Genomic DNA, 18,687 nt, shown 5'->3' with positions numbered 1-18,687 from the left:
AGTGCGTGTGTAGGTGTGGTGGTTTTTGTGGAAGGGGGGTGGGCGTACTAAGCACAGGCTTACCTTGCATAGCACACCCACCGGGAGCCGGGCTGAGACCACCAAACTCAATTCACATGAAGCCGAGACCGGGATCCGAACCTCTAGCTGCAGAGGTGAATGGCTTGTCAGCACAGTGCCAATCGCGTTGAGCCACCGCAGCTCCCGCTATGTTATCTTTTTAACATTTGGTAGTCATATCCCCCAAAATTCTAAGAAGTATCTTTTATTTATTTTTTATCTCATGGACAAAATGTGAGAAATAACGTATATATCATATATATAATTTCAGGAAAATATTCTTATAAAATAGTTTACCATCTGCCAATAAAAAAAAAAAAAATGTCCCCGGTTTTCATTTAAAAAATCTGGTCACCTTAGTATAAAGAGGACCTGTCATGGCTCTATACATGTATAAAGGAGTATGACGAGGGCCTGTCATGGCTCTATAGATGTATAAAGAGAATCTGTCATGGCTCTATACATGTATAAAGAGGACATGTCATGGCTCTATACATATATATATATATATATATATATATATATATATATATATTTATATATAGAGGACCTGTCATGACCTGTCATGACTCTTTACATGTAAAGGAATGCGGGGCCAGATCCTCAAAAGAGATACGCAGACTAAACTGCTGTTCAGTCTGTGTGTAACTTTGGAAACGATCCTCAAAAGGCTTTTTCCAAAGTTAGGCAGAAGATCCGGCATGTGTAATTGAATTACACTGCCGAATCTTAGGATGCAGTACCGCATCCGCCGCTGGGGGACTTTCGATTCGAAATGCCGTTTCTAGTATGCAAATTAGCACTTAAGGCGATCCACAAAGCTTTCCAGCTTCGTTTTTTCGCTGTAAGTGTTATTTTGCAAGTGTAAAATTAGGGCTGGTTTTACAAAGTGTAAACTAGTCACACCTTGTAAAAGCCCATTCCAGCGACGGCATTTGGTATGCATTCCCGAGGGAGAACTCCACGGCAATTTGTAAAAACAAAACCGGCATGGGTTCCCCCCCAGGAGCATACCAGGCCCTTAGGTCTGGTATGGGTTGTAAGGGGACCCCCCCTACGCCGAAAAATCGACGTAGGGGGTCCCCCTACAATCCATACCAGACCCGTATCCAAAGCACGCTACCCGGCCGGTCAGGAAGGGAGTGGGGACGAGCGAGCGCCCCCCCCCTCCTGAGCCGTACCAGGCCGCATGCCCTCAACATGGGGGGGTTGGGTGCTCTGGGGCAGGGGGGCGCACTGCGGGCCCCCCCACCTCAGAGCACCCTGTCCCCATGTTGATGAGGACAGGACCTCTTCCCGACAACCCTTGCCATTGGTTGTCGGGGTCTGCGGGCGGGGGCTTATCGGAATCTGGGAGTCCCCTCAAATAAGGGGGCCCCCAGATACCGGCCCCCCACCCTAAGTGAATGGATATGGGGTACATCGTACCCCTATCCATTCACCTGTAGGCAAAAAGTAAAAGTTAGTAAACACACAACACAAGGCTTTTTAAAATAATTTATTATTCTGCTCCGGATGCCCCCCCTGTCTTCTTTATTAGCTCTATTACCAGGGGGGGCTTCTTCTTCCACTCTCCGGGGGTCTTCTTCCACTCTCCGGGGGGGTTTCTTCTTCCGCTCTCCGGGGGGGGGCTTCTCCGGACTCCGGGGGTGTTCTTCCATCTTCTCCCCTCTTCCGCTGTTGACTCGGCGAACCCCGGTTCTTCTGCAGATGTCCGGTGCCTTCTTCTTCAGCGCTGGCTGCCTGCTATCTTTGTGTGTTAGCTCAATTTCTAACAGGCAGCCGGCGCGGTCTTCTGTGACGTCAGGGTCTTCTCTTCCCTTCTTCCGATGTTGCCTCGTCGCCTGTTGTCGCTGTAATGATGGAAGCGCGCCTTGCATCCCATTTATATAGGCATCACCGTCCCATCATGCTCCGGCAGGTACCCACGTGGTGGGTGCACGTGGGTAGGCACCCACCACGTGGGTACCTGCCGGAGCATGATGGGACGGTGATGCCTATATAAATGGGATGCAAGGCGCGCTTCCATCATTACAGCGACAACAGGCGACGAGGCAACATCGGAAGAAGGGAAGAGAAGACCCTGACGTCACAGAAGACCGCGCCGGCTGCCTGTTAGAAATTGAGCTAACACACAAAGATAGCAGGCAGCCAGCGCTGAAGAAGAAGGCACCGGACATCTGCAGAAGAACCGGGGTTCGCCGAGTCAACAGCGGAAGAGGGGAGAAGATGGAAGAACACCCCCGGAGTCCGGAGAAGCCCCCCCCCGGAGAGCGGAAGAAGAAACCCCCCCGGAGAGTGGAAGAAGAAGCCCCCCCTGGTAATAGAGCTAATAAAGAAGACAGGGGGGGCATCCGGAGCAGAATAATGAATTATTTTAAAAAGCCTTGTGTTGTGTGTTTACTAACTTTTACTTTTTGCCTACAGGTGAATGGATAGGGGTACGATGTACCCCATATCCATTCACTTAGGGTGGGGGGCCGGTATCTGGGGGCCCCCTTATTTGAGGGGTCTCACAGATTCCGATAAGCCCCCGCCCGCAGACCCCGACAACCAATGGCAAGGGTTGACGGGAAAAGGTCCTGTCCTCATCAACATGGGGACAGGGTGCTCTGAGGTGGGGGGGCCCGCAGTGCGCCCCCCTGCCCCAGAGCACCCAACCCCCCCATGTTGAGGGCATGCGGCCTGGTACGGCTCAGGAGGGGGGGCGCTCGCTCGTCCCCACTCCCTTCCTGACCGGCCGGGTAGCGTGCTTTGGATACGGGTCTGGTATGGATTGTAGGGGGACCCCCTACGTCTATTTTTCGGCGTAGGGGGGTCTCCTTACAACCCATACCAGACCAAAGGGCCTGGTATGCTCCTGGGGGGTGAACCCATGCCGGTTTTTTCTTTGAAAATTGGCATGGAGTTCTCCCTCAGGAATGCATGCCGAGCGACGCTGTCATTTTTTTTTTTTTTTTTCCCGACGCAACTTTTTTAAGCCGTCGCGATCCTCAAAACTCGGCGTAACGTAACTTCGCACATGCGCAGTACGGCCGGCGCGGGAGCGCGCCTCATTTAAATGGGACTCGCCCCATTTGAATAGGAACGCCTTGCACCGGCGGAATTTTAGTTACACAGCCTGAAATTTCTAGATAAGTGCTTTGTGGATCGGGCACTTAGGTAGAAACTTTAAGGCAGTGTAACTTAAATGGGATTTTTTAAGTTACGCCAGGTTTTTGTGGATCTGGCCCATAAAGAGGAGCTGTCATGGCTCTATACATGTATAAAGAAGTATAAAGAGGACCTGTCATGAATCTATACATGTATATAGAGGACCTGTCATGACTCTTTACATGTGAGAAATTATACCGCTCTAAAAACTGCTGATCCCTTGGCTTTGTTTCCGTCCCACTAAACCAGGGCTCAAAATTTCAAGTCCTGAGCTACTAGCCAGGCCTGAAGAGTTACTCGCCACCAGTTGCCCCACCTAATTCATACACTGCCCTGCGCCTAATTGCACCCGTAAACACACCCTTGTAGATTATCTCATGGAATGACAATGTTTTATGCAGTATCAAGTTACAAAATTAAATATTACCAGCAACAACTTTAACAAAATGGGACAGGGCACTGGGGGCAGTCCAGAGGGACAGGGCACTGGGGGCAGACCAGAGGGACAGGGCACTGGGGGCAGACCAGAGGGACAGGGCACTAGAACTGGGTCTCTTCCCCATTCTCTTGCTGTCTCCTCTGCAACTTCCATCCATCCTCTCTCTCTCTCTCCCATTCATCTCATCAGGAGCCTGTGTGTGCGGCTCCACGCTTGCATGTCCCCACTTCCCCCTTTTATTCAGGCTGGCAGAGAGGAGAGGAGCTGCAGCACAGTGGGAGGGAGTACCATCCAGCGCTGAGATCCACACAACTGCACAGCCATTGACACCATAGCACAGCGCACACTGACAGCACACATTGAGACCAGTCTGTTCACAGTGCTCAGGCTAAACTGTTGGACACTTACATAGAGCACAAGGAGAAGAAAACTGCACAAACTAGAATGCTGCCGCTCTCATGTCAGGGCAACTTTTAGTGAGCGCTGCACCGGAGTGGTAATTTTGGCAATCCTCCACCTCACTCATTACTTTCTGCTCTCCAGCTACATTGGTCGGGGCCCGGGGGCAGGCTTAGAGAGGTCATACTGTTGGGTCCCATGGCTTAATGAGAATTGTAAGGAGAGCACCTGTGTACTGCTCTGCCTGTGCGTGGCTCACCAGACTACTTTTCCCGAGCATGCACCTTTCCTCTTCGGCCGCCAATCTCATCGGGACTCTAAGTGTAGGCACAGATTGGAGGGAGATTGGTCATGCAGCCCTGACATCACTCGCCCCCAGCTTAAATCCACTTGCCAAATGCTAGTAGGCGAGTGGAAATTTTGAGGGCTGCACTAAACCAAAAGGGTGCTGGCTATGCACGGTGCATTGGATAGAAAAAAGGTCCTGGACTGCCGCACTCCTTAAAACGATGTCTTTATTATACAAATAAAATCCAAAAAACAACCAAAGCGATGCAGTCAAAATGAAGTGAACAAAAGGAAAAAGGTGGCTGACATGTTTCACATCATGTGATGTTTACTCATACGAGTAAGCATCACATGATGTGAAACATGTCAGCCAACTTTTTCATTTTGTTCACTTCATTTTGACTGCATCGCTTTGGTTGTTTTTTGGATTTTATTTGTATAATAAAGACATCGTTTTAAGGAGTGCGGCAGTCCAGGACCTTTTTTCTATCCAATGACACTTTACATGTAAAGGAATATCAAGAGGACCTGTCATGGCTCTATAAATGTATATAGGAGTATAAAGAGTACTCCTCATGGCTCTATACATGTATAAAGGAGTATAACGAGGGCCTGTCATGGCTCTATAGATGTATAAAGAGAACCTGTCATGGCGCTATACATGTATAAAGAGGACCTGTCATGGCTCTATACATGTATATAGAGGACCTGTCACAGGGGTCAAGTCCTGGGGAAAAAAGTGTGGGAACTCCCACCCAAGATCAACTCCCCCACCAAAAAAAAAAAAAAAAGATACGCTCATATGCATACCCCTTTACATTACACAGCACCCTGCACCACTGGACCCCTTTACATTACACAGCACCCTGCACATCTGGGCCCCTTTACATTACACAGCATAGTTAAGACAGGAGATAGACTGTTGTTGGCAAGGAGAGAGAGAAAAACAGAGTGAGGGGGTCAGGGAGAGAGAGAGAGAAAGAGAGTGAGGGGGTTAGAGAGGGAGAGGGTTGTGAGAGAGAGAGAGAGAGAGAGAGGGGTGAGAGAGGGTGAGAGAGAGAGAGGGGGTCAGAGAGAGAGGGGGGCAAGGGAGGTCAGAGAGAGAGAGAGAGGGTCAGAGAGAGAGTCAGAGAGAGGGGGGTGAGAGAGGGAGAGAGAGGGGGGTCAGAGAGAGGGGGCAGAGGGAGAGAGAGGGAGGGGGTCAGAGAGAGAGGGGGGTCAGTGAGAGAGAGGGAGAGGGAGAGAGAGGGGGTCAGAGAGAGAAAGGGAGAGAGAGGGGGTCAGAGAGAGGGAGAGAGAGGGGGTCAGAGAGAGAGAGGGGGTCAGAGAGGGGGGTCAGATAGAGAGAGAGGGGACCAGAGAGAGAGAGAGGGGGTCAGAGAGAGAGAGGGGGAGTGGTCAGAGAGAGAGGGGGGTCAGAGACAGAGAGAGGAGAGAGAAAGGGAGCAGGGTCTGGTCAGTGGAAGTGCTCACTCACTTGGAATTGTTCCCAGGGGCTGGCTCACTGGTTTATTCAACAATAAAAAACACAAACAGCAGCGCTCAATGGAACTAGTATAAAACTTTATAGTAATCTATATATATAAAACTCAACGTGTGTGTGTATGTATGTTCCAGCATCACGTCCAAACGGCTAAAGATATTAACATGAAACTTGGCACACATGTTACTTATATGTCAGTAACAAACATAGGATAGGTGGTTTAACCCTTACCCACCCCCATTTGCCATGGTCGGGATTTTTCTTTAAAGTCCCATTCAACTCTATGGGAAATACATGTTACTTCATAACTTCCAAACGGCTGTACATATTTCGATAACACTTGGTCACATGTTACTTATATGTCCACTTAAACTATAGGATAGTTAATTTATCCCTTAACTACCCCCATTTGTGAGGGTCGGGGTTTTTGTTTAAAGTCCCATGCAAATCAATGGGAAATGTATGTTCCCACATAACTTCTGTACGCCTGGAGATATTTCAATAATACCTGGTACACATATTACTTATATGCCAAATAAAAATATATGACAGTTAAATTAACCCTTACCTACACCCTTATATAAAAGATGGGTATATTTATATTACTATGATTTTCCTCCCCAAAAGGTTAAGATAGGAAGACCGGGCAACGCCGGGTATTCAGCTAGTGTAATAAATAAAAATTAAATAATATTGCACTGAAAACAATGTGGCTATATGAACAATAAAATACAATCCATGGTAATGCATATAATTATAAAAGCATCCGGCTGGATAATAAGATTTAAACGTTTTAGGACGATACTACTGCAGAAGAAGAGAAGGGTTAAAGTCAAGACCATCGGCGGACAATAATCACTTAATAGGACAGTCACGAATCCACATAACATAAATGACTTAAATGGGTCAGGAAAAGTGCAGTGTAGTAACTCAAGGGTACCTCTGTTGTGAGAAGTCCTCCAGTCGCTGAGTGTCTGAGCATGTTTGTGTGTTCCCAAAGAGGGTACAGCATTGCAGCACTGATAAAGGACCGCTAAGGGACCCGAACCGTGCGGGAGGCGATGCAAGTAGCTGCGCTGGGCAGGAGCCTCTGCGATGGATGTGCAGCAATTGGCGGGACAAGCCGGGTGCACTCGTATGACATCAGTGGGAGCGTGGGTGTTGCCGTGGTGACAGAAAAGGACAGAAGGAGACAGGACTCAGGTACAGTAGTAATCGCTGACTTGCAGGATGGCCGTAACTTACATGTTTCGCGCTGCAGCATTTTTTCTGTGCAAAACATGTCTGTCAGTTGCCTGTCACAATGCGTCTGCTCGAGTCCTGCAAAGGGAACAGCGTTCCTGTTGTGAAAAAAGTGCAGGGACATCGTTCCCATGCGTTCCCGCAGGACTCGTGCCCTGACCTGTCATGACTCTTTACATGTAAAGGAATATAAAGAGGACCTGTCATGGCTCTATAAATGTATATAGGAGTATAAAGAGTACTTGTCATGGCTCTATACATGTATAAAGGAGTATAACAAGGGCCTGTCATGGCTCTATATATGCAAGTAGGCATATAAAAGGACCTGTCAGGGCTCTATATGTATCCAGGAGTATAAAGGGACCTGTGAATTGCCGGTGGCCACAGAGGGGTAGATTCAGGTAGATTTTCCCATTTTTTACACATGCGCAGCGCAGCTCAATTGCTCTGTGCCGGCGCAATTGGGCGAGATTGCCACCTGATTCAGGATGCCTTTTGTGTGTAAGGTAATTTTGCCCTTTATTTGCGATGGCACCTCCTCGTTTCGCGCTGGAGCAGGTGGAGGGAGTCCCAGGATATGATTCCACTGTTGGGGACTTGGGGACAGGTAAGTGTGTTTTATCTCATATTTGCTGTGTATCATGGGAGGGGGTAGAAGGGAACATGTGAGGGGGTAGAAGGGAACATGTAACAAGTGTGTTTTATCTCATATTTGCTGTGTATCATGGGAGGGGGTAGAAGGGAACATGTGAGGGGGTAGAAGGGAACATGTAACAAGTGTGTTTTATCTCATATTTGCTGTGTATCATGGGAGGGGGTAGAAGGGAACATGTGAGGGGGTAGAAGGGAACATGTAACAAGTGTGTTTTATCTCATATTTGCTGTGTATCATGGGAGGGGGTAGAATGGAACATGTGAGGGGGAAGAAGGGAACATGTAACAAGTGTATTTTATCTCATATTTGCTGTGTATCATGGGAGGGGGTAGAAGAGAACATGTGACAAGTGTGTGGCTCCACCAACATGTATTTTTTTGTGCCATCCACAGATGTTGAGGATGAAGCTGGGCCGTCGTCGGCTGCAGGGCGACCCACGCCATCCCCACAACATCATGGGGTCCAGTCAACCCCCATGCAAGTACTGGGCATGTTGGTGGAGGAGGAGAGCAGCCATAGGCCATCTATGGAGGAGAAAGTGGTGGAGTAGTCTATTGACCTCCACCAGGAGGCCTCTATATACCTCCAGGAGGATCCCACCATCCCTGACCTCCCCACCACCCCCCCGACCATAACGTCATCCCCCTCCAGGGCAAGCCCCTCCAGTGTCCCTCCCACCATTGTCCCTCCCACCATTATCGCCCCCTCCAGTGTCACTCCCACCAGTGTGACCCCCTCCCTTTCTTCTCCCTCAGTCCGTGCCCCAGCCTCTCCTCCCAGGAAGGCTCTCTCCAAAACGAGGGGTGTCCCCTCAGGCCTCCGAGAGGGGCTGCAGGAGGAACAGGCCCGGCAGACCCGCCATTTAGGGGGCATGGTGGGTGATTTGAGGCGGGTGGCGGACAGCCTGGCATCCTCCTCCTCCTCAGTGCAGCAGGCCCTCACCCTGCATGCTGACCTGGGGAAAAGAGACACAGTGAGCCTGGAGGAAGTCAGCGCGAACTGTGTAGCCATGGCCACCTGTATGGTATAGCAGCAGGACGCCACCGCTTTGCTCACAGCGGAGGTGAGCAGGTTGGCAGGGGCGGTGGAGGCCAACACTGATGCTGTGCGGGAGGAGGGGAGACGAAACCGGCGGCAACAGAGGAACACTACCACCCGGCAGCTGCGGATGTTGGCACAAACCAACAGTGTGCTCACCCGCCTGGCCAACGCCATGGAGGGCAGGCAGGCACCACCTGCCAGGAGTGAGGAAGTAGGGGATGCTGCTGCTCCCCCCCCTCCATCCCCACCCCATGCTCCATCCCCACCCCATGCTCCATCCCCACCCCAGGCTCCATCCTCAGCCCAGGCTCCACCACGCCGACTGAGGAGCCAGAGCCGGGGCACCCTTGGCACCAGGATGTCGAAAAGAAAAAAATAATAATTTTCCTGTGCTCAGATAAGGAGCTTTTTTTATTTAGTTGGATTATGCTCATATGATGATTTGTTTTTGATATTTATTTTTTGCTCAGATTATGAGCTTTTCTATTTTTATTTAATGCTCAGATAATGAGCTTTTATATTTTTATTTTATGCTCAAAGTTTGAGTTTTTATTTTATTTTGTAGTCCCTACACACGATGAGGAGTGTATACTACAGTGTGACTGGTGTGTGAATGGGGGGGGGGTGTCACTCCTGCTGGAAAAGGGGTGTCACCCTCTGCCATGTGAAAGGTGTACAGCAACATAATTGGAGCCTTGACGCGGCGTTGCTGCTCCCTAATACCATGGGGTATCCTTGGGTCTAATCCAATTTTGGGTGCATGTGGGGTGTGTGTGCTAGGGACCACAGTGGTGTGCATGCGTGCATTCTACTTGTGACATGATTAATGTGTGTTTAACGTGCAAAGATACGTTCCACGAGACCACTCCTGATTGCTCTTCCCTCAGTAGACCGGGTAGAGTTTCTTGGGGGGGGGATTGTGTGGTTGGGGGGTCAGGTCATCACATATGTCAATCTCCAGGCCCTTTCTCATGGCGAAGTTGTGCAGAATACAACATGCCCCGATGATCTGGCACACAAAGTTTGGGGAATACAACAGGGTACCCCCAGACTTATCCAGGCATCTGAAACGTGACTTCAGGAGGCCAAAGGTGCGTTCCACCACTGCACGGGTACGTGCGTGTGCTTCATTATATCTTTCCTCTCCTGGGGTTTGGGGGTTCCGGAATGGGGTCATAAGATGGGGTCCCAGTGCATATGCCGCGTCACCTGGAAGGAAAAAGACAGGAGGATGTTAGTCATGCATGTGCCCCTCGTGATGTCTGCATCATGGGGGGGAAAGTCATACCTGACACCCATGTCACTCACCAACCAGCCAGTTGTCCCCATACATGTTCTGTTCAAATTCGGTGGGGATGCTGCTCTGACGGAATATAAAGCTGTCATGACAGAATCCTGGGTGTTTGGCACGGACGTGCCATATGAGGCCTTGGGCATCCACTATCACCTGGACATTGATGGAATGCCAATGCTTTCTATTGCAGTATATGTGCTCGGTCTCACAGGGGGGCTGTAGTGCCACATGGGTGCAATCAATGGCGCCCACGGTGCGTGGGAATCTGGCAATTTGATAGAAATCTGTCACTGCCCTCTGCCGCTGGACCTCCTGGGTGGGTTTGATGAAGTGGTGGGACATGCGTCTCAGGATTGCAGGGATTATCTGGTGCACAAATCTGCTCATGGAGGATTGTGACATCCCAGCCACAATTCCACCTGTATGCTGAAAAGATCCAGTGGCCAGGAAATGCAGGGTTGCCACTACCTTGACCAGTGGCTCCACTGCATGTCCACGATGTGTCTGGCTGGTGATGTCATCATGCAGGATTGTGGCTAATTCCAGGATGACTTCAGGGCTGAATCTAAACATGCGATACACCTCCGATTCCCCCATGTCAAAGATGTTCCTGCGCACTCGGTATATCCTCTCCCGTGCCCTCCTACGAGTCGGTTCACTCAGTAGTATTGCTAGAACCATAGCTGCCCCTGGCATGTTGGCACACAGATGTGAGGTCCTGCAAGTGTGGGTGCTCTGCTTGCTCAGCTCGTCCGTAACGGTGCTGCTGTAGTTGCTCTCCAGCTGACCTGTGGACGTCTGTTGCCAAGTTGCCCCTGCTTTTATGAGGAGCAATTTTGCCCTGGCCAAACAGCTTGCGCGCTTGGTGTGCAAACTGCGCCTCACACGCGCAGGTTTTTGAATCAGCGTTAGTTCCTCATTTGCATATTTGCTGAGGGAAAACAATGAGAGCGCAAGTTGCACCCTGCGCAAAAATGCACATTACATGCGCCGGGGCAGAGAAACTGCGTCCGTTGAAAAAAGCCTAATTTCAGGCTTAGCTTGTTTTCTGGGTCATCCGCATATTTGCCTGGGCGCAAATCCGTACTTGCGCGGCGCATATCGCGATTGCGCATGCGCAAGTCGTACCTGAATCCGGGCCAATGTCTTTTGCGCAAACTAATCAATGTACGCTAATTGTGTTTTTTTTTGGTACCAAAAATATGTAGAAGAATACATATTGGTCTAAACTGAAGAATATTGTTTTTTTTTTATATATACATTTTGGGGATATTTATTATAGCAAAAAGTAAAAAAAAATATATACCGTATATTTATATTTTTTGTTGTTTATAGCACAAAAAATAAAAACCGCAGAGGTGATCAAATATCACCAAAAGAAAGCTCTATTTGTGGGGAAAAAAGGACATCAATTTTATTTGGGTACAATGCCACACGTTGCGGATTGCCACCTGCCACACACTGCGAATTCCCACCTGCCACACGTTGCGGATGGTCACGTGCCACATCACTTGCCACATGTTACGGATTGCCACCTGCCACACATTGCGGATTGCCACCTGCCACACATTGCGGATTGTCATGACATCACCTGCCACATGTTGTGGGTTTTCCTCCCCCCCCCACCCCCCGCCGCTTTCAGTGTTCTGCCCGCTTGTTCCTGTCACCACTAACAGCAGCGGCGCCGGGCTCCTCACTGCGCCGCTCGCTTCTGCCCGCCCGCTCCTGTCACCACTAACAGCAGCGGTACCGGGCTCCTCACTGCGCCGCTCACTCGCTGACTGCTCCCCCCCTCTGCGAGTGTCCTCTCGGGAAGCCCGGCAACACACTCCTCACAGGCAGCGGAGCTGGCTGGCGGGCGTATGCCGCCCCCCTAAAAGTGCCGCCTGGTACCCATGGTACCACCCGGTCCCATCATAGGGCCGGCCCTGGGTATGACATCCAGACAGATATGTCTGTTAGTAAATTAGTGACGTGTGAGGAGACTATTGGAGTGAGTTGAGGGGTGGAGAGATAGATGTGGGTGTCGTCAGCATAGAAATTATATTGAAAGCCATGGGAGGCTATCAGCTGATCCATGGGAGGAGGTTTAGATTGAAAATAGGAGAGGTCCAAGAACAGAACCTTGGTGAACCTCAGGGGAGAACGGAATTGGAGAGGAGAAAGGAGAATTGTAAGTGACAATGAAGATGCGGTGGGATGAGAGCAAGCACAGAGCACAGTCACTGAGATTGTGATTCCCGTTCTGGTTGGTGGCTCAGGGGAAGGAACAACCGATGGGGACCCTTCCTGCTCCAGTGTCCACTAATCTCGGGGTCATGTGCCTTTGCAGGCAGTCTCATATGTTCTCATATGTTAATTCGTTTATGTAATTCCTATTTTTACCTCGTTTGACCTGTTTACTTAGCGGTACTTCATGTTGGGTCGAGGTGGTCACACATGCCACCCAATTGCGAGACTTATCATTCTCTGTAGAGAATGGTACCCTTGCACTTTCCATGCTGGACATTGTCTCCGGTTGGGGTTGTTCCCCATAACTTTATATTTCAGTTAAGATTGTTTAAGCTAGGATGTTTGGGCCTACGGCCTATACACTATTGCCCGGATTCACAAAGCACTTGCGTCAAAGTATCTCGAGATACGCCGCGTAAGTGCAAATATGCGCCGTCGTATCTGTGCGCCGTGCCCACAAAACTAAGATACGCCTAAAAACAGGCTTCATTCCACCAACGTAACTTGCCTACGCCGGCGTAGCGTGGGCGCATATTTACGCTGGACGCATGTGGCGCTCCCATTGATTTTCAATTCAAATATGCAAATGAGGGAGATACGCCGATTCACGATAGTACTTGCGCCCGACGCAGGCTACGACTGGTGCACGTAAGTTGTATGTACGGCGTAAAGTTATGCCCCATAAAGGAGGTGTAACTCAGCAGCATCCATGCAAAGGGCTGCACCAGGGAACACAAGCCCGCGTATTTTACGTAGTTTACGTTGGATGTGAATATGACTAGGCGTAGGTTACGTTCACGCCATAGGCAGTGATCCGGTGTATCTTAGGCAGTGGTTCCGACGTGATTGTGAGCATGCGCACTGAGATGCGTCCACCGGACGGCGCATGCGCCGTTCGTTATACGTATCTGTCTGGCGCTCGGCCCATCATTTACATGGGGTCACGCCTCATTTGCATGGCTCACGCCCACTTCCACCTACGCCGGCTTAAGCCTAGGAAACCCAGCGCAGTTTTGGGAGGAAGTGCTTTGTGAATTCCATGCTTGCCTCTCTGCGCTGCGTCGGCGTAGCGTAAAGGAGATACGCTACAGCGGCATTAATGTGCGCCGCTGTCTCTCTCTCTCTAGGACTGATCTTTTCACTAACACCGCCGCAACACACTACACAAGGCCGCCCTGCAGGCAGCCTTTTATAGTGTGGGGCGTGTACTAAAGCCCCGAGCCAAAATTGGTCAAAGCCAGCCTGTACTGTACTCTGTACTGACGGCCCTGTGATTGGCCAAGCATGCTGGTCATAGTGCATGCTTGGCCAATCATCAGCGCGCAATGCCGCAGTGAATTATGGGCCGTGGCGCGTCACTCGAATTTGGCGCGAACGACCCATTTGTTTGAATTTCGACGAACGATCGAACACACGATGTTCGAGTCGAACATAGGCTCGACTCGAACACGAAGCTCATCCCTACCTGCTACCCAGAAGTGTGTGTTTTGCTGATTTCGTCAGGTTAATCTGGGTAAGGGTATATATAAAGTTGTAACAGAGAAAGTTTCCCGGATGGGGTTTTTAGGCAGCTCAAATAGACGAACTGGATACAATGTAGTAAAAAGTATTTTTATTCACATATATCAAAAAGGGGAAATGGGGAATTATAAATAGAATATGAGTTGCGGCATTGCAAAAATACATAAAATTCCATATGATGTTTTACAGTACACAACATTTATACAGCTAAATATATGTATTGCATGTATAAACAATATCCTAACGCGTTTCCACCATGATGGTCTTCTTCAGAGGTTTAATTGGTTGTGACTGAAAGGGAATGTACAAAAAATTATATTAAACATCTTGCATATTTTAATCCAACCATCAACCCCACCCGCGGCTCCATTCGTATAGAGACACCTTCCATTTTAAAGGGGGGGGTGGGAGGTGGGGAAGAGAAAGCATAACACTATATCAATAAAATAAGAAAGATTAATTAAATCGATCATTACCAATAGTGAAATGAGAGAGTAGTCTCGATGAAATTTTGCTGTAACAAACAGGGGTGTCCAGCAGTCCCCTCCACTCCACACCTCTGCTTTTCTTTACCTCACTTTTTGCCCATTGGCTTTGACCAACTTTTCACTGTAATGCCTTGTACAGACGAGCAAACATGTACGATGAAACCGGTCCGTCGGACCGTTTTCACCGTACATGTCTGCCCGGGGATTTCTGTATGGTGGCTGTACTCACCATTATACAGAAATCCGCGCGTAAACAATACGCGGGGCGTGTCCGCGCAGTCGCCGCGACGATGATGCGGCGACGTGGGCGGCCCTGCCAGTTCAATGCTTCCACGCATGCGTCAAAGTCATTAGACGCATGCGAGGGATGGCGGGCGCTCCGACATGTATGGTAGGTCTGTACAGACGACCAAACATGTCCGAGCGGGCAGGATTCCAGCGGACTGTTTTAAAACAAGTCCAGAAATATTTGCCCGCTGGAAAAAGGCCCGGCGGGCAAAATGTATGCTGGAATCCTGTCCGCTCGGGCCTACACACGACCGAACATGTCTGCTGAAACTGGTCCGCGGACCAGTTTCAGCAGACATGTTCGGTCGTGTGTATGGGGCCTAACACACACTCAGTTCCGCCTTCACTGTCCCCCTGGCAATCCCTCTCTCCCTTTCTTTTTATATTGCATTTTATTTATTCATTTTATTATATAGATTTTTTTTTCTTCTTTTTCTTGTTTCTCTTTCCCCTTTACGTTTTCTTTTCTCCCCCTCCCCCTTTTTTCCTCACTGTCATTTTCTACCCATATCCCACACACACATTTTCCCATTCACTCCATTATTTTCCTCATCCTTACACTTTCCTGTTCCCTGACATCTCTTTATTCCGTTTCCTCCTTTGCTTATCTTCCCTGCTTCAACTTCTTCACCTATAACTTTTTCCCCTCTCTTTTCCTTCTCACTTCACCCACCTGCTTTTCCTATATTCATTTTTTTCCCACTTCTCACATTTTCACACATAAATTTCTCCCCCCTTTTTGGAATTGTCTGTCCTATATACCTTGTTATATTAGGGAGGCTTTTTTACCCAACTTTTTACCATCAATTTTTCATAAATATTACTCATAGGGCCAAGACCATATGGCACCCTCATCCAATTAATTCATAGGCTCTCTTTATGTGTGTATTTACATACATTGCCTTAAATCTCTAATGCTCATTATCCCATTGCAGGCCTTTCCCCTTTTTTCCATGTTGTTTTCTTCCCCCCCTATCGGCCCACCCCGTTTGGGTTCCGCCAACACTTGGTGACCCCCTGTTGTGTCACACGGGACCACACCACCCAGCGCGGATGCTTGCGTGGGAGCCACAAGATTTGGAGCGATCCTTGGAAGGACGGCTGGACACCCCTGTTTGTTACAGCAAAATTTCATTGAGACTACTCTCTCATTTCACTATTGGTAATGATCGATTTAATTAATCTTTCTTATTTTATTCATATAGTGTTATGCTTTCTCTCCCCCCCCCCCCTTTCAAATGGAAGGTGTCTCTATACGAATGGAGGTTGATGGTTGGATTCAAATATGCAAGATGTTTAATATAATTTTTTGTACATTCCCTTTCAGTCACAACCAATTAAACCTCTGAAGAAGACCATCATGGTCGAAACGCGTTAGGATATTGTTTATACATGCAATACATATGTTTAGCTGTATAAATGCTTTGTTGTGTACTGTAAAACATCATATGGAATTTTATGTATTTTTGCAATGCCGCAACTCATATTCTATTTATAATTCCCCATTTCCCCTTTTTGATATTTGTGAATAAAAATACTTTTTACTACATTGTATCCAATTCGTCTATTTGAGCTGCCTAAAAACCCCATCCGGGAAACTTTCTCTGTTGCATATACCGGGGTGAGCAGCATATTCTCTCCACTCCATGTGTTGTGTCCCTTTTATATAAAGTTGTAGACCCTGATCCAAAATCTCCTGACCTTGGGGCATGTCCACCATATGTGATAGGTGGATCCCACTTGGCCACATCCTCTAAAACACCTAGAGGTGGCTCCGGGAACAAAGGTGGCCAGTCTGGCCGGTACCATATACCATCTCAATAAGACCTTAAAAGAGCTTCTATAATAGAGGTATCGTTAAGCGATCAAGATGCTGTCTCTGATATTGCATGCCGATAAACCAGCCTATACTAGTGACCATGTGGTTGCCATCATCCCTTGAAAATTGCGAAAATGAAAACCTCTAGGGTTGGAACTATGTGGGCAACCAATAACAACCAAAAAATACATAAAAAATATATTTCTTATACAAAATGGTAGAAAAAGTTCATCACAATACAGTTGTGCATAAAAACAAGAAAACAGACATATAAATAAACAAAGAGACACAATGCCACAGTACAGTGGCTCATCCGACTCGTTTCAAAACAGTCATTACAAGATGATATTTTTCAGGCATATCATTAGACATGTGCACAGAAAAAAAAATGTGTTTTTTTTTTGTTCCGTTTCGTATATAGGTTCGTTTCCGTTCGTTTTTCGTAAGACGCCCGTTTTCCTGTTCGTTCCCGTTCATTTTTCGTACGACGAGATTTTTTTGTATTCCGATCGTTTCGTATTTTCGTTACCGTTTTATTTTCGTACATGCTGGATGGTTCGTTATTCTGTTTAATTCATGTTCGTTACTTGTTAGACAATAATTTTCGTGAATTTTCGTCATTTCGTCATTAGATGTAATTTTCGTTCTTTTGCCGTTTTCGTTTTGTCGTATTTTTGTCGGATCGTTCGTTCGTATTTGCGGTTGTTCGTTATGCGGCTCATTCATAATCCCGTAGATTTCGTATTTTGGTGCTTTAATTTTTTCCTATGTACACATTATTCTGCGGGTACGAAAATGAACATTTTCGTACGAAAATAACATTTGTACGAACAGGAATGCACATATCTACATATCATATTGTGTCTAAGCACCAAGCACTAATGTAGTGCGAAACATGTCGGCTGTCCCCTTCTGTGGCTGTATTTTGTTTTGTATGCTGATTTTTACCGAATAAAGACAACTTTCTGAAGTTCTTCTGGAGTGCGGCTGTCCATCTTCTCCCAATTTTCCACATCATATTGTGTCTTATTGTATCTAAATAAAGAAAAATAAATTGAATAGAATAGAATAAAAAATAAAAATAATCATATCCAATATAACATCATACAAGAATATCAATAAAGAAACTCACTTTATTGAATGCCTGTGTGTATGCATCAAACCCCCAGCAGTCTCCACGCTGTCAAAAAAGTGTATCCCCATCCAAAACACCACTCTGATCAAATAATGGGTCACCCAACCATCTCATCAGAGACCAGGAACAAGGATCCAATATTCATGGCGTAATATTATGTCTAAAAAAGAGGAGAAGTAGTGTGAAAAAAGCCCATGAATTTAAAAGGCAGAGATGCATCTAGATATTCATGCATCCTACAGAGAGGTGCACTGCTTACCTAGGATGAAAAGTGGGATCCGAAAGGAATGTATAAAGGAATCTCCATCCAAGGTTTCCGCAAAGGGCTGCACAGATAAAAACCTCTAAACCTCTAGGGAGAGAAAACTCCACAGCCAACCTGCTGGGGAGAAGGAAGACGCCATACAGTCTCCCCGGTGTCCTTATATATACCCCCACCCGTTCTAATTGGCCAAAGTTCGTCATGTGATCGCAGCTGTAGGATGCGTCACATGACAAGAACAAAATAACAACAAGGTGTGATCCCGCCCGATTTGCGGGTCGCACCAATCCCTGTATGAGCCTCAGCATGAGGGGTGGCGTAGTCCCGCCCACCTCATGAACCGCGCCAATGACCGAGGGTCACCCAGGCACTGAGTGCATGGACGCGGAAGAGGGAAAGGCTCACCAACCGCATCCATGGAAACCACAGAAAACAGGGGGATTCTCTCCAATAGAACATGCTCTCCCTCCAAACACCAAAAGCGGCATCCGCACGCCACATCGGAAGCGCTAGCGCCGCCATTTTGGAAGAGGGAAAGCCATGCACAGAGACACATAAGGAAGGCACAGGCTCAGTGATATAAAAACCGGGCAAAAGAACTATGTATGGGGAAAAGGAGTCCCAGAGATGCACTCCAAGAACCATTATCTGGTGTACATTCCCAAGGAATCATAATAGGGCTAAATACCGGCGGTGCCAGGGAATGTCTCCAAAGTAACAACTCAGGAGATCAAAGAGGTTCACAGAAAAAAACAGCAAGCTGAAAAATCACGAAAAACTCTCTCCCTGGCACCGGATGGACGGAGAGGTACCCAGTGATCAGGGGAATGATGTAAATGGGAGAAACAAAAGGCAGTATGGTGACCCCATGGGGGCCAGGCAGACACA

At 48.0% G+C, this 18,687-nt stretch overlaps 1 long non-coding RNA gene across 1 annotated transcript; it reads right to left on the bottom strand.

The window, feature by feature from the left end:
- Positions 1-17,398: 17,398 nt before the first annotated feature.
- On the bottom strand, positions 17,399-17,986 carry LOC120916057. The gene is made up of 3 exons (XR_005743938.1): positions 17,797-17,986; positions 17,535-17,697; positions 17,399-17,437 (listed from the first exon to the last, which is right to left on the bottom strand). It is a non-coding gene; the product is annotated as an uncharacterized LOC120916057 (long non-coding RNA).
- Positions 17,987-18,687: the final 701 nt, after the last annotated feature.

This window comes from Rana temporaria, chromosome 10, assembly GCF_905171775.1.
Source record: "Rana temporaria chromosome 10, aRanTem1.1, whole genome shotgun sequence".
Classification (NCBI taxonomy): domain Eukaryota; kingdom Metazoa; phylum Chordata; class Amphibia; order Anura; family Ranidae; genus Rana; species Rana temporaria.
The sequence above is the reverse complement of the archived record's forward strand: the minus strand, read 5'-3'. Positions and strand labels throughout refer to the sequence as shown.